This window comes from Lissotriton helveticus, chromosome 7 (genome assembly GCF_964261635.1).
Source record: "Lissotriton helveticus chromosome 7, aLisHel1.1, whole genome shotgun sequence".
NCBI lineage: Eukaryota > Metazoa > Chordata > Amphibia > Caudata > Salamandridae > Lissotriton > Lissotriton helveticus.
Window position 1 is genome coordinate 400,470,087 of NC_136068.1, and position 14,462 is coordinate 400,484,548.

A 14,462-nucleotide genomic window follows, 5' to 3' on the forward strand; every position below is an offset into this window, starting at 1 on the left:
TAAGGCTACTGTGATGCAGCTAGAGTAATGTACATTAGACTGGTTACATATGATTTTGTGTGCACACAAGTGTGCGGGCTGGACACTACCATTGTGCGCAGCCCCGTAACTGCATACAGGTAGCCTGGCACAGAAGGGACCCTGCTAGTTTAGGTACTGGCCTTCACTGGCAGGATCCCTAATATTAGTGGGTATTCATAGATAGCTCAGTAAAGTTTACTGGATTAACTGTAGAGTCCTGTTTTATACATATAGCTGAAATCTGCATTAAAGAGCAGTTTGCCTCCACTTAGGCTCCAGTTAGATATCAAACTGGGAATTGCAAATACATGCCAAGTTTGAATATGAAGTTCCCACCAGCATACATGTACCTATTATGGGCCATACGGAACTGTCATATTTCTCTGTCTCTGCTCATAATCAGATTCCAGGCCTTTGCCCCACTGCTGGGCAAAGTGAATTACTCTTCTTCCCAGCAAAGGGGCACAAAGGCCTCCCCACACAAAAGGAACAATTATCAGAGCTTGACTCAGTTCCGGAGAAGGAAGGGGGAGATCTTCATTTGGTTATTAGCTGTCACACTGCACCTGGGTTGGGACATCCCAGGCCAACTGTACAACAGATGAAGCACAGCCATTTGGATCCAGCACAGTAGCGGCTGTGCTGTGCAGGATGGTTGGGATAGGGTAAAGGGATGACGTGGCATCCTAGGATAGGCCATAGGTGTCTGGGACCTAGACTGTACATCCACGCTTAAAAATCCCTGCACAAGGAAGAGACAGAGACCAAAACCCTCGATCTGGAATGCGAGGCAACACCACGGACAGCTGGAAGGATAAGGCTCCTGATGTCCTGCCTGCTGGATTAAGGGCTTTAGAATCCAATTGGCCCATAGGAATAGATTAGTTTCTCCACAGCCATTGACGCTGGCCCCTTTATGGCCTCTGAGGACTGGTTGGGGGAAGACCAGGGTTTGTGGGGCACCAGAAGGAGAAGAGGAGCATCAGTAGCCAGGCAAAAGAGAAAGCTTTGCACAGGACCCCCCTTCCTCCAGCAGTAAAACTGGCTCAGGGTGTCCTGGGTGGGACTGGGGCACCCATCCCAAAATAGAGAAGAATACAGGCAAAGGAGAAGCAAGATGCAAGGTAGCGCGCACTCAAAAACGCAGCTGAGAAAAGTCTCTCATATAACATTCACACGTCTGGTCATGCACACCCCATAATACCCGGGGATGGCTTGTTTGTGTTTCCTCACTCCTCTGTGGTGCCCCAATGAGGGGCAGGGGCACCACCAACATGATTTTCAAGTGTTGTGAGGGGCTTCAGGGAATACAGCAGCCTGAGACCCTAAGGATTTGCCAAACGTGCCCTAATTGTCTGTTGTCAGGGAATCCATGGCCCCAGACAAAAACTATTCACTTTAATCACTCCCAGAGCTGGAGATTTCCCTCTCCAGGGGCTCCAAGTGGTTGGTACTATAGCTGCATAATGTGACCCGAAGATGGTATAAGAAAGAGATTTTTTTTATGTAGTTTTCAATACAAATGCTTTACTGATAACTTTGTTTGCTAAACAATGCAATGGTTGTTGAGAGTGAAGGTCTTTGAACATGGTTACTAGGTTCATTGGCTTTAATGGTAAATCCTTGCATTTGATTATTCAACTTATTTTGATGTGGTGGCCTAGCGACAAAGTCAATAGGTCTGCTTTATTTCAAATGACTTTGGGGGTAATGACCCACTATGTGATTTTAAAATGTCACTAAAGTTATTTTCATCCACCTTATGTACATATTTTTAATGTAATGCATATTATTTAATAGTGTGTGTTAAAAAAGTGTTTTTTTTCTTTTTCAAAGAAACAGCACTGACTGGACAGTCATTTATTGAGTGTTGTTATTGCGTGCCAATGAATGGCGATCACTAGTCCTCACTCCCTCTACTAGCTGGCCTTGGCCTGCTCTGCTTCGCTGTCCTTAGAGAGTCAAGTGCTATCATGGGTGGGGCTTGGTTCCCAGTAAGGAGACAGTTGTGGAGCTAATACTTGCGGAGACCTCACAGCCTGCACAAGTAATAACCCAGTTTCTTACATTATTGTCCAGCACAGGGATCAATAGTATCCAGTTGCAGTATGTTTGATAACATTTGATACGTTCAGTGTGCTACACATTACCTATTCATTAATGAGCAATTACCATAGCACAAGTCTCTGTGAGGGGTTCAAAAGTTTGGTTGTGTGACCTCAACGTGTGGAAAAGAAAAGCCCCCCCCCCATGCACACATACATGACATCTAAAGACATTGATGGTTGATATTTTACCTGTGTTTATTATAACTGGTTCACATTTTTGAATTGATGTGATGTTGGGGCGACCTGTCACGCACTATTTCCATTTAGAGTGTTCTAGGCCATAGTGTCCTTTGAACTGCAACACTAGGCCTATATGAGAAGGGTTCTTCTCTATAGGTTAGGGACTGCGACGGATAACCACACCATAGATTGGGGTGAAGGGGTGGGCCCTGCTTCTTGGGTTGTAGTAGGTGATTTACTGGCTCCAGGAAATGCTTGCGCTTACCATGGGCAGGGCAGATTTCCTGTGAGGAAGCCTATATTGAATCATTCTGTTTGCAGATATTTTTTCCACCATTGGCACAGTCAAAAACCCTTGGAAGCTTTGGCACTCGAAGGGATTCGATCGGTGGGACATGATAGGGATCAGCAGGGTCGATGATGTGTGGATCAAGGGTAGGATCAAAACTTTTGAGGAATTGAAAGTTGAATATGGATTGAATGATAGGGAATCCTTTCGGTATGCGCAAGTCCGGCACGCAATCTTGTCTGTCTTTCCCCGAGGCTCGGACGTGCCGGAAGCATCCCCGCTTGAAGATAGGATACTAGATGGGCATGTCCCTGATAGCACTATCTCGCTCATTTATAAAAAACTGATTAATACTAGGATTGACTTATTGGAAGGCCTCCGAGGGTTGTGGACCAGTGATGGTCTGGAGCTCGATGATGAAGACTGGCAGGCCGCGATCTCTTCCCCGAAAGAGGTGGCTATCCCGGCACGCCTTCGGTTTGTTCAACTCAAAATTCTGCATAGGGTGTATGTGACTGGTCCGCGTCTGGTGCGAATGGGATTCTCGATGGATGGATTGTGCAGGCGTGGATGCGGCATGGTGGCCACGTTTCTCCATATGATTTGGGAATGTCCGGCTGTGCTGAGCTATTGGAATCGCATGCATGCGGTAATGAGTGAGGTTACGGGTGTACGGCTGATGCCTGAAGCGCGGAGGTGCTTGCTGAATGTCTGGGAGCCGAATGATTACAATCTGGCGCAGCTTCGATGGGCGACCTTGGGTAACATGATCGCCAAGCGTGACATTGCCCAGCTATGGGGCGCCCAGAGGCCTCCGACAGTCCTAGTGTGGAAACAAAACATGGATTGGTGCATGTTTCGAGAAAAAACGGTTTATGTTTCCCGTGGCACACCTGGCAAATGGGGGAAAACCTGGACTCAGTGGAACACATACCGTGGTGATATATGTGCTCCCCCCGTGTCGGAATGTGATATTGACTTGTCTTCCTCCCAACCTGATGTTTCCTCCGCAGGATTATAGATGTTTTGTATACTTCTGGTCTCCTTTCCCCCCCCCTCCCCCCGATTTACTGGTTGCAACGATATCTGATTTACGTTTGTACCCCCCCCCCACGAGCCGAATGGTGACACACTTCTATTGTAATGCCTTGCCATGTTTTGTTTTAATGTTTTCTTGTTTTTACTTTCAATAAAAAGTTTCAAAAAAAAAAAAAAGCCCTTGGAAGGGTGGTGTAGGAGGGTACCCAGGCGTTATTAGCACTAGATGTTTGCACCAGGAGGGTGGGGTGGTCCCTGAGAAATGTTCCCAGAGTGGGGGGGGGGGTGGCTAGTACAATGAAGGATGTCATTCGAGAGTCTGCTTACCTGACCCTGAGGTAGTAGCTTTGGTGATGCCTAGCCTCTTGTCCAATCTGTCTGGATCAGACCCCAGGACGGTGGCAGGAAAACATGTCTGTTAGGGACTGTTGCTACGAACTGTCAAAGGGACAGGTTACAGCCGATTTGCCTTAGCGGACTCCTGTCTTACACTTTAGGTGTATCAGACTTGGGGGGGGGGCAGCCCTGAGCCCCATGGAAGTCCTGACTTTGGTTTGGCTGGTTTGGCTGTTGTGTGTGGGACCCAGCAAGATGGTGCAATAGGCGCATGTACCCACAGTGGCACAACTAAGTGTCCAGGTGGAGCCAATCTTCAGTGAGGGAATTCTGTGCATCAGTCTGGGTTGGTACTGGACACTTCTGTCCAGAACGGTCACTTCCAGCTGTCAGAGGGGCAGGCTGCAGAGGGCTTTGTCTGGCAGACTTCTGAACAGTACACTTTAGGTGTACCAAGTGGGGGTAAGATATCCATGAGGTTAAAGGTGCCAGTGTGTGCCTACAGGGTCACCTGTCATTTTTCTCAGAAGGGATATTTATGGTCCCTCTCTGGTCTCTAGCTTGACTGCTGGCAGACCGGGACGTTTCCTGTAATTAATGGGTGTCAGGTGAGGTTGACCCGAGGCCCATAGGAAATCCTAATTGACCCTATCTGGCTTGAGATTCATTACGTTGGGTACATAGACCCTATTTTATGGAGGACAGGTGAATACACGTTCCGGGGATCGTTCCCTTTGGAGACATCAGTCTGCCTAAGACCAAGAGGGATTTGAGTTACTAGGATGGGGGATATGGACACTGTTCTCGCCATGAAGAACAGGATGACCTAAGTTCCCAGCAGGGTGGTTCTCTTGTGGAGCTACTAGACTTGAATATGCTGCATGTTTGCCTGACATAAGACTTCAGCCCTGCTGCTACTGCTAGTGTGGTGGTGAGTGACTTTAGTTTGACTGCTGAGGTTACAGGGCTGGACTCTGGAGTTGCAGCCGGGACCCTGAACAAGAGCCTTAGCATGTTCCTCTGTCAGGAGAGCACCCAGATTTGTAAGTGAGTTATTCTTGTCATAGGAAAGGCAGTCATCCAGCAAGGGTGGTGGCAGCTATAGACCATAGAGTGAGTGTTGTTGGTGATGGACAAAGGTCCTGGGAGGGGCCTAAATCTGCATCTTTAGGGTGTACAGACCCAGATGAGTGTGGGTACTGGGTTGTGTATTCAGCCAGTGACCAGTGGGACAGGTTTTAGACCTGTTGTTTGTGATGTAATTAGTGCTGAGGCACTGAACCCTTGCCAGGAAGAGTGTGGTGGGTACAGTGTTGCGTGAACCAGGCCATGAGTGGACTAAGATATCTGTGTTGCCACTTGTTACCGCTGACTAGGAAAGAGTACCCATGAGCAACAGCTATTTCTTCCCTTAGTGTCAGCTGGTGGTAGTGAATGTAGAACTGCTACACACACTAAAGAAAAGTAAGTCATGTAGCACCGGGCAGTGTCTAATTATTTTTATTTGATATAAGCCATGGTACTTGCATACACGTCTTTGAAACATTCCATTTCTTACTCCTTAGAACGAAGATAACTTTAGCCATGTGTACAGAAATTTAAACACAGGCTCCTTCCAAATACTGAACACAGGTATAATTTGCATTGTAGTTCAAAAACACTTATCCAATTAAATTTCGTGGAGGGTTAGCCCCAACACATTTCATTATCTTTTCTGTTTATTTCGATTATACCCAGGCACGGCCCTGATGAGAATCCCATAAATTGTGTTGGGGTTCGAAACACGTTGGCACCTTTCACCAGTGGGATACCTTTTTTGGATTTGAACCCTATCACAGGGAATAATTGTTTGTGCAAATAAGGTTATCCCTGGGTATGCTAAATTTGTGTATCCTCTGGTAGCAACCTTGTAACTTGGATTTGTATGTGGTTAACAAAATACTGCTTTGTTGCGTTTTCTTCTTTCCTGAAACCATGACTGGCTTTAAGGTGTATGTATTGTTATGTGCATTGTAATATTTTATGTCAATTGTAAAAGTTTATGTTTACTGTCTGAATTTTAATGTCTCCCTTGTTCTGAACACAGACGCAAATAACTAAGCTCAATTAAATAATATGAATATTTGAGTAAATAAATAAATACTCCAAACCATATGATTGTTTCGTGGTTTACCACATAAACATTGCATAATATAAATGTGATGACTAGATCTTGTTGCTTCTTATCCATGCCACATGCAATGTTGGTGGATATTGTACAGAGGGGTGTCTGCTATGTCGACTCTTCGGTTGGGGATGCACCAAAACAAGCAGCATGCAATGGCGGTGAGGAGTCTCTGTGGGCGGCACAAAACATGCTTCAGCCCTCAAAGGTCCTCTCTGGCCACAAGGCCCTTTGTGCCAGGGGTACCTTTTACAAGGGACTTACATGTGGTCTAGAGTTATGCCAATTGTGGAAACAAAGATACAGTTTTGGGAAAGAGCACAGGTGCGTGGCCTGGTTAGGAGAGTCCCAGCAGACACTTGGTCAAGTTAGCATCAGGTATCTGGCAAAACGTTAGGGGGTAACCATGCAAAAGGGGGCACTATCCTACAGAAAGACTATGGATTTCTATGGCAGCGAGATGTATATTACTAAGTAAGACATATGATTTTCTATATGACTTACCAGCAACATTTCCAAATTGTTGTTTGGCTGTGGAAAGGTTAGGAGCCTCATTGGCTAATACAGGGTTACCGGCTGGCACCCCAGCCTGGCTAACTTCTGAAGAGGACCACCTAACAAAGTTAAGTAAGGTATCAAATTAATTATGACATTAAATCTGGCCTGATGCCCAGGCCAGATTTAAAGTGAAGCAACTTTTACAGTTGCCACTTTGCACTCCATCTTGTCCAGTGACCTCAAAAAGGCACTGATACATAGACATGTTTCTGACCACCTAGGGAGACATGTGAATGACTCACAGGGGTTGAACAAAGGAAGTTGGCACTGAGTGAGGTGTTACCTCCCCTCCCAGGATGGCCACTCAGAGTGTTAGCCCAAAAGGCAGGCTTCAACTGTGAAGTCGCACTTTAAGGGCTGCTGGTGACAACATCCCTGAGCAGAATACTTTCTGTTCCTGCAGACAATTAGGAGACAGAGCTAAGGGAGGGAAACCTGGATCCAAACCGTTTTTCCTGTGGGCGTGTAGCCCACTGGTAGCCACACAGCTAGGGTGGGCTATCCTGCTCCCAATGACCGAAGAAGGGTCATGCCAGTTTGAAGGGGGAAAGAATGGGTCTCCCTGGGATAGCCAGATGCCACACATCACCGGAACTTTGGCACTAGAGAGGAGGAGATCCAGTAGCCCACTGGCTACTGACAGCGTGGTCCCCTTGGGGTACTTTCCTGGGATAAGTTTGGCATCCTTGGTATCCTGTCCCTCAGTTCTTAATGGAGAACAGAAGAGGACAGAAAAAGAACTGGCCTGCTGCCTTGTATCTGCACAAAGAAAGGCTGCACCGTTGTGAAGAATGCATCTGCTGCACTTTTGGGCTAGCAAGATTCGAGCTGTGCCTACAGCTCCTGCAACAGGAAAAAGTCAACTTCCCACCTTCACCAAGCCCACTGACTCTGAGGATGAGTCTGCCGATCTCCTGGAACAAGCTTCAGGACAACAAGAGCTACAAGATCGCAAACGGACAAGTTGGTACTGTAGCCACTGCAGATGTTTTGCTGCTAACAGTCGCCAGGCACTACAAAGAGACAAGCTGAGATAGCCAAAACTTGCACCTGAGCCTGCAAGATCCAGGAGTGCTGTCAGAGTCTGGATTCGTCACACCCAAGGGACACCAGCCCCTACAATAGAGTCTGTATCCAACCATGGTGCTGTGAAACATGCAGTGCAGAATTGGCTGCTTGACTACTGCAATGTAGAGCACTGATCTCCGTGGCCAAAGTCACCCCATGACACCTTTGGCCAGTGAAACCACCACGAGACACCCCTGTTGACTGCACCACAGCCGGAGTATCCTTTTGAGCATCTTTGCCTGCTTTCCTCTGTATCAGGACTACTCCATTGACTTCTATAGCAGTCATGCAATAGAGTTTGTCACTTTCTCTAAGAACACTCTTGTGGCCGGGTAAGTATCTCAGGTATCCATACTGGCCCACTACATCTCTCCCTGATGGATTTGGTCACACAACGTGGGCCAGAGTACCTGCATTAACTCTTTCAAACTTTATAAATGTTTACAAACTTTTTATTGAACAATGCTTGTTTGCGATTGCATTTAAAAGTGATACAAAGCTTCTAAAATCTGTATTTCTGGAACCATCCCGTGCCACCGGAGGTCGCTCTTCGAATGCGATGGACTGTGGCGAGGGCGAGGTTGGTGGAGCGGAGCTGGTGGGTGGGGGTGTAGAAGCTGAGGTTTTGAGGTAAGTTGGTCCGGTGTTGTGGAGTGCCTTGTGTGCGTGGGTGAGGAGCTTGAAGGTTATTATCTTGTTGATGGGGAGCCAGTGCAGGTCTCTCAGGAGGGGTGTGATGTGGCAGTGGTGAGGGATGTCGAGGATCAGGCGTGCCGAGGCGTTCTGGATGCATTGAAATCGTCTCAGGAGTTTGGCCGAGGCTCCTGCGTAGAGGGCATTTCCGTAGTCCAACCTGCTGCAGACGAGGGCCTGAGTGACTGTTCTTCTCGTCTCGGTGGGGATCCACTTGTAGATCCTGCAGAGCATGCAGAGGGTGTTGAAGCAGAAGGAAGAGACGGCGTTGACCTGCTTAGTCATGGAGAGGGTGGAGTCGAGGATGACCCCTAGGTTGCGTGCGTGGTTAGTGGGTGTTGGAGCTGTTTCCAGTGCGGTCGGCCACCAGGAGTCGTCCCAGGCCGACGGGGTGGATCCGAGGATGAGGACCTCCGTCTTGTCCGAGTTCAGCTTCAGATTCCTTTGCCAAGCATTACTGCTCTCTGAGCTAAGGTTAAGTAAATTATACTGGCTGGACCCAGGACAGTATCTGTGAGTGTACTCCACGATAAGGCCCCGTAGCCAGATCATATAGTACACTTAGAGACTCACAAACACATTTTGGGTACAGATCACCAGAGGTTTCAACAACAGCTCAAACATCAGGTCATCTCCAATCCTGAGCCAGATTTGCAGCAGTAAGTCCAATTTGAGAAGGCAAAGGTAGAAGCTTCTTCAGGTCGCAAGAAGAAAACAAAAAGAGAGAAACGGAGATGAAAACCGATATATGCTGATTTCTCTAATAATGGAAATTCTGCGCCTTTTCTTACAGATGCAACCTTGGAGCATCATCGGAGTTTCAGGACAGCCCAAAAAGAAGACAACAATTTGACCTAGGCGTGGAGACAAGCAGCTGTGATTATATAAATCAGGTAGGACCTTAATTTCTGAAAAGGGTCTATTATATCGGGAGGTAGGGCCCCATGCAAAAGAGTCACCCTGTTGTTTGTACCCAGACCTGCTCACATACAAGTGTTACATATTGTTCATTGTCAGATAGGGGTTGGGCATTATGGCTGAGAAAAAAACAGAAACATTTCTTCTGCAGAAGTTCTATTGGCCGGGGGTGTAAATGAATATTTGGAGGTTTTGTGCTGCTTGTGGACAGCAGCGACGCCTCCTCCGTAATGGCGGAGGGGCAACTCGCCCACTGCAGATAAAAAATAAAAGGATAATAAAACAATTTTATAATTGTTTCATTTTATACTGACAGTGGATGCTGCCCAGTCTAGGGCGGGGTGGTGCGGACTGTCCTCTATCGATAGACAGCAGCACTGTAAGGGTGCATGTCAGTATGGCCGGACTTCTTATGGCCGCAAAACCAACATGCACACTTAGACTTTGCAAACTCGCACTGCGTTGTACAGCCAGGTGGAGAAAACGCACAGGTCCCATAGTGAGTGCTGAACAAGGCCACTTAGACCAATCCTGGTGCTGCTCTCATGCTGGGTATTAGCATGAAAGCAGCATCTGGATTGAGTGGGGAGTGGGTCTGGGAGCCTGTGCTGGTCCATGGATTTGTGGGAAGAGGTACATTTATCCGCCCCACCACTTTATTTTGGCGGCAGCCACACCTGGTGTCAACTCACTAATCCACTTGGGGTAGCCAAATATCTTTGATACCCCTTACCATTATTGATATTCCTTAAGAGGACCAATGGTTCGTCTACCCGAGGTCATCAATACCTGTTACTGTTAATACGTTATGCCACCATGCAATACCAAAGGGGATGATGGACGGAGCGTTGGAGCAAATCAAACACTCACCCCCAGTCAACTGATCTGGGTTTAATCCATCATCATTCTTTAGCTCACTCCACCACCCCAGTTCAGGCATGGCCATATGCAAATCAGTCTGACCCTGTGCCTCATGGGAACAGTCCAGCCCGAACTGCCAAGCCATGTCTTCCCTGGACCGGAAACAAGCACCCAGGGACCGGTTTGGCAGTTAGGGCTGGACTGTTCCCATGGGGCACAGGGTCAAGACTGATTTGCATATGGCTGGGTTCAAACTGGAATGGCATGGTGAACAAAAAAAACGATGGATTTAGGCCCAGATCTCTGTACTGGGGTGAATGTATGACATTGTTCTGCATTCTGTCCATCAACAGTTGTTTTTGCACCAGATACCCCAAGGGCATTCCGTTGGAGAGTATGACCACTTCAGATTTGCTCAATCAATGATAACAGTCTTTTCACAAGTGGCTTTTCCAAAAGTGATACTAACTGACTAATGAACTCCCCTTTATGTCTACGTTAATGTCTCATATTTTTAAAGTGTTGGGTAGTCAGCAAATAAAGACATCCGTTTATTATACCAAAATGGAAAACTTAGTGGAATGCTCCAACCACACCATTAAATCCCTGTTAAGGAAAGCCATTGACGAACCAAGGAAAGACTGAGATAAAAAGATAGCATTAATCCTGTTTGTCATCAGAAGTCATACCTAAGAGTCACCAGGATTTTCCCCTTTTAAATTGGTGTTTGAGGGCAGCCTCAGAGACTAATGGACATGGCAGCAGAACATTGGGAAGAACAGGAGGAGGGACAGAATCTGCTAGAATATACAGTGAAGTTAGGCCAGAACATACCCTCTTTATGAGAAAAGGTGCAGGAGAATTGGGACAAAGTTCAGGGATGATAATTAGGCTAAGATCGGGGACTTTACTCAAGAAGATCAGCTGCTTGTCCTGTTGCCCACAACTGACAATAAGCTACTGGCCAAATGGCAAAGTCCCTATAACATCCCAGGGTAGATTACATCAGTTTCCTATAGCAGCAACACATACATTAAGTGAGGGACACATTTATCATCTCAACCTTTTTAAAAAAAGGAGGAGCCTTGGGAAATTCAGTTTACTTTTTTTGTCCATAATACAATATTTATAATACACACTACAGAGTACACATAACTTTGGGTTCTTTACCATTTGCAATAGCACCCCTCTACCCCCATATACATTCATGTAACCACCTTTACAGCTCGCATGTCAAAAGATATATAGACCGTTTGTTTATGAGGAGGAGAGGGGATTCAACCCACTCCCTTAGGGACTATTCCCGGCGATGGTTGTGACAAGGTGGGAATCTCAATCTCTAGTAAATAGGACTTCAAGGGGTCCCAAGTATCTTAGGGTCTGGATGTCCTGGGGGGTGTAGTTGCATGTAAAGCACTATTTGTGTTGCAGTAGATGAGACTATCCAACCAGGCCTTAGTGGTAGGGACCTACTTACTCCACCAATGTAGAGCTATTTCTCGTTTTGCTAATAACAGCGCAATGGATGTGTATTCGCGTAACTGCTTGTGAATGTTACGGACATACTCTATTAAGGCCACCTATGGGGTAAGGTGTAAGGTTAAGCCAGTCATATGTGTGAGGATAGCATATACTGTGCTCCAATAGGTCTCTATTTTTACACAAGACCATGTCATGTGGGCAAAGTCTGCATAATTCGCACCGCATTTGGGACAGTTATGACAGCATACTTCGTAACAAATTCTAAATCCTGTGAAATAGCTTTCACCTCTACTGAGAGAAAAGGGGAAGGCAGTACTTTTCCTGTAGGCAAAAACCTAGAGGAAAACCGGGCGAGGCAGTTAAGATACCTGTTGGGGTAATATCCCAATCTTTTTTCAGAGAGGCCTGGAGGGACCAATTTAATCCAGCATGATATTAAAACAGAGGATAAGCAAGTGATTATATTACGTCCCTATAGAATACTTGAGGCCACAAGGGAGGCTATAGAGAAAGGTTACAAAAATGCTGAATGATTACATAACTCAGATATCTTGGAGCGCTGGGTGTTCCTATGTGGTTCTGGTACCTAAATCTGATGGGAGTGCCAGGTATTGTATAAAATTAGACAAGTAAATAAGGTTTCAAAATTGTATATGCACCCACTGCCAAAGATTGATGAATTGGTGGAACGCCTAGGTCATGTAATTTTTAGTAAGCCCTACCTTGGAGACACCATTTTGAAAGTTTTTTGAAAGCTCCCAATGAGGCACATTTAAGGGTGTAATAAAAGAGCCACTCTTGTGATTTTGGCACCCTATGATGACCCTCAACCACCGCCATTTTAACTGACTTTAGTCTGTAATCTTGCTGTCTTTCAGTGGGAGCTGTAACGGAGTGGAACAGTCTTGCCAAGAGTAGAGCGTGTGGAAATGTGTATTGTATTGTGCATTGGTGAGAATTATAGGTTCTTACTATTGGCTTTGAAATGGCTTCATATCTTTTTGCTGTCTGACTCTGCCTTGCTATTGTGTGCCCAGAGGGAGGAGGTCTTTCACAAATCTTCTAGTGTGTTTAAAGCTGAGGGCTGCAGGCTGAGAGATTAGGAGTTTGGATTCCGAGCGAGGGTAGACGTGTCTATCTCGGATTGAACCCTGATTGCTGAGCTCTGATCCCGGGCTGTGTGAAGACTTCCCCCGGCCAGAAGTGGGAAGTGTATGCATCAGGTGATGTATTGAGTTTTTAGGCTATTGCCTTTGTGAGGTGATGTATTGAGTTTTTTTGGTTATTGCCATTGGGATATGTGAGCCAGTGGTTGTGATCATTTGAGGTATTTTCTTTGTGGTGTGGAAGGTGCACATCCAGTGTGATCCTCTACAGTGTGTGTATATATATCTATATATAGATATATATATATATATAAATATATATATAAATATATATATATATATATATATATATAAATATATATATATTTATATATATACATATATATATATATATATATATATATATATATATATATATATATATATATATATATATATATATATATATATATATATATATATATATATATATATATATAAACAACCCCTCTGACTGAAGGAATGAGCCGCACACAATCACGAAAACCGGCAGGTTTATTTTATTTTCAAAAGCGCTGGCATTGTCTTTTCTCCCTGATGCATTTCGGTCTGTCTCCGACCTTTCTCAAAGGGTGCGCCAGAATTCTCAAAAGGGGCTGTAACCAACTACAACCAATTAGATGCATTTTTCAATCTTCTCCCTCTCGTAGGCTTCCGCCCTCTCATAGGCTTTTCTTTGCTTTGGCATTCTGGTTATTGTAGTACAGTTCCAGTCCCAAAACATTTATTCCCTCCAGTGGGTAATGTTTAAGGATATTTTGCTTGTTTGGGTTCGTGATTCCCTTGCATATTTACTTTTCAAGTATGTAGGGGCCAGAACCAAGAGCAAGTTCTTGGTAGCGCCGCTGCCTTAATTGCTTTCGCAAGCTCCATCTTCGGTCCGATTTCAGGCAGTGATGGCGCACTTCAACACTAGTGGTGCGTTGCTCCCGGCAGGACCACGCCGTGAAACATGGAAACAACCCCTCTGACTGAAGGAATGAGCCGCACACAATCACGAAAAACCGGCAGGTTTATTTTATTTTCAAAAGCGCTGGCATTGTCTTTTCTCCCTGATGCATTTTGGTCTGCCTCCGACCTTTCTCAAAGGGTGCGCCAGAATTCTCAAAAGCGGCTGGAACCAACTACAACCAATTAGATGCATTTTTCAATCTTCGCCCTCTCGTAGGCTTCCGCCCTCTCATAGGCTTTTCTTTGCTTTGGCATTCTGGTTATTGTAGTACAGTTCCAGTCCCAAAACATTTATTCCCTCCAGTAGGTAATGTTTAAGGATATTTTGCTTGTTTGGGTTCGTGATTCCCTTGCATATTTATATATATATCTTTCTGATCTCTTGCAGGACGTCCAGTGTATTTTATCTTATATCAGTTATTGCTTGTTTATTAATCAGTATTATAGTTTGCTCAGTTATTGATTCATGCCTTTAGATTGTAAGTTTGCTACATATATTTGAATCTTACGCATTTTGTATCTGAGACAACCCTTGTTTGGAGAGTATTATGTAATAAACCCCAAACCTTATTATAGAAGAGAGAGAGTCCCTACATTTTACTTGTTCATTTAAAATTGTTTGATACTAATGAATCCACATTTACTGATAT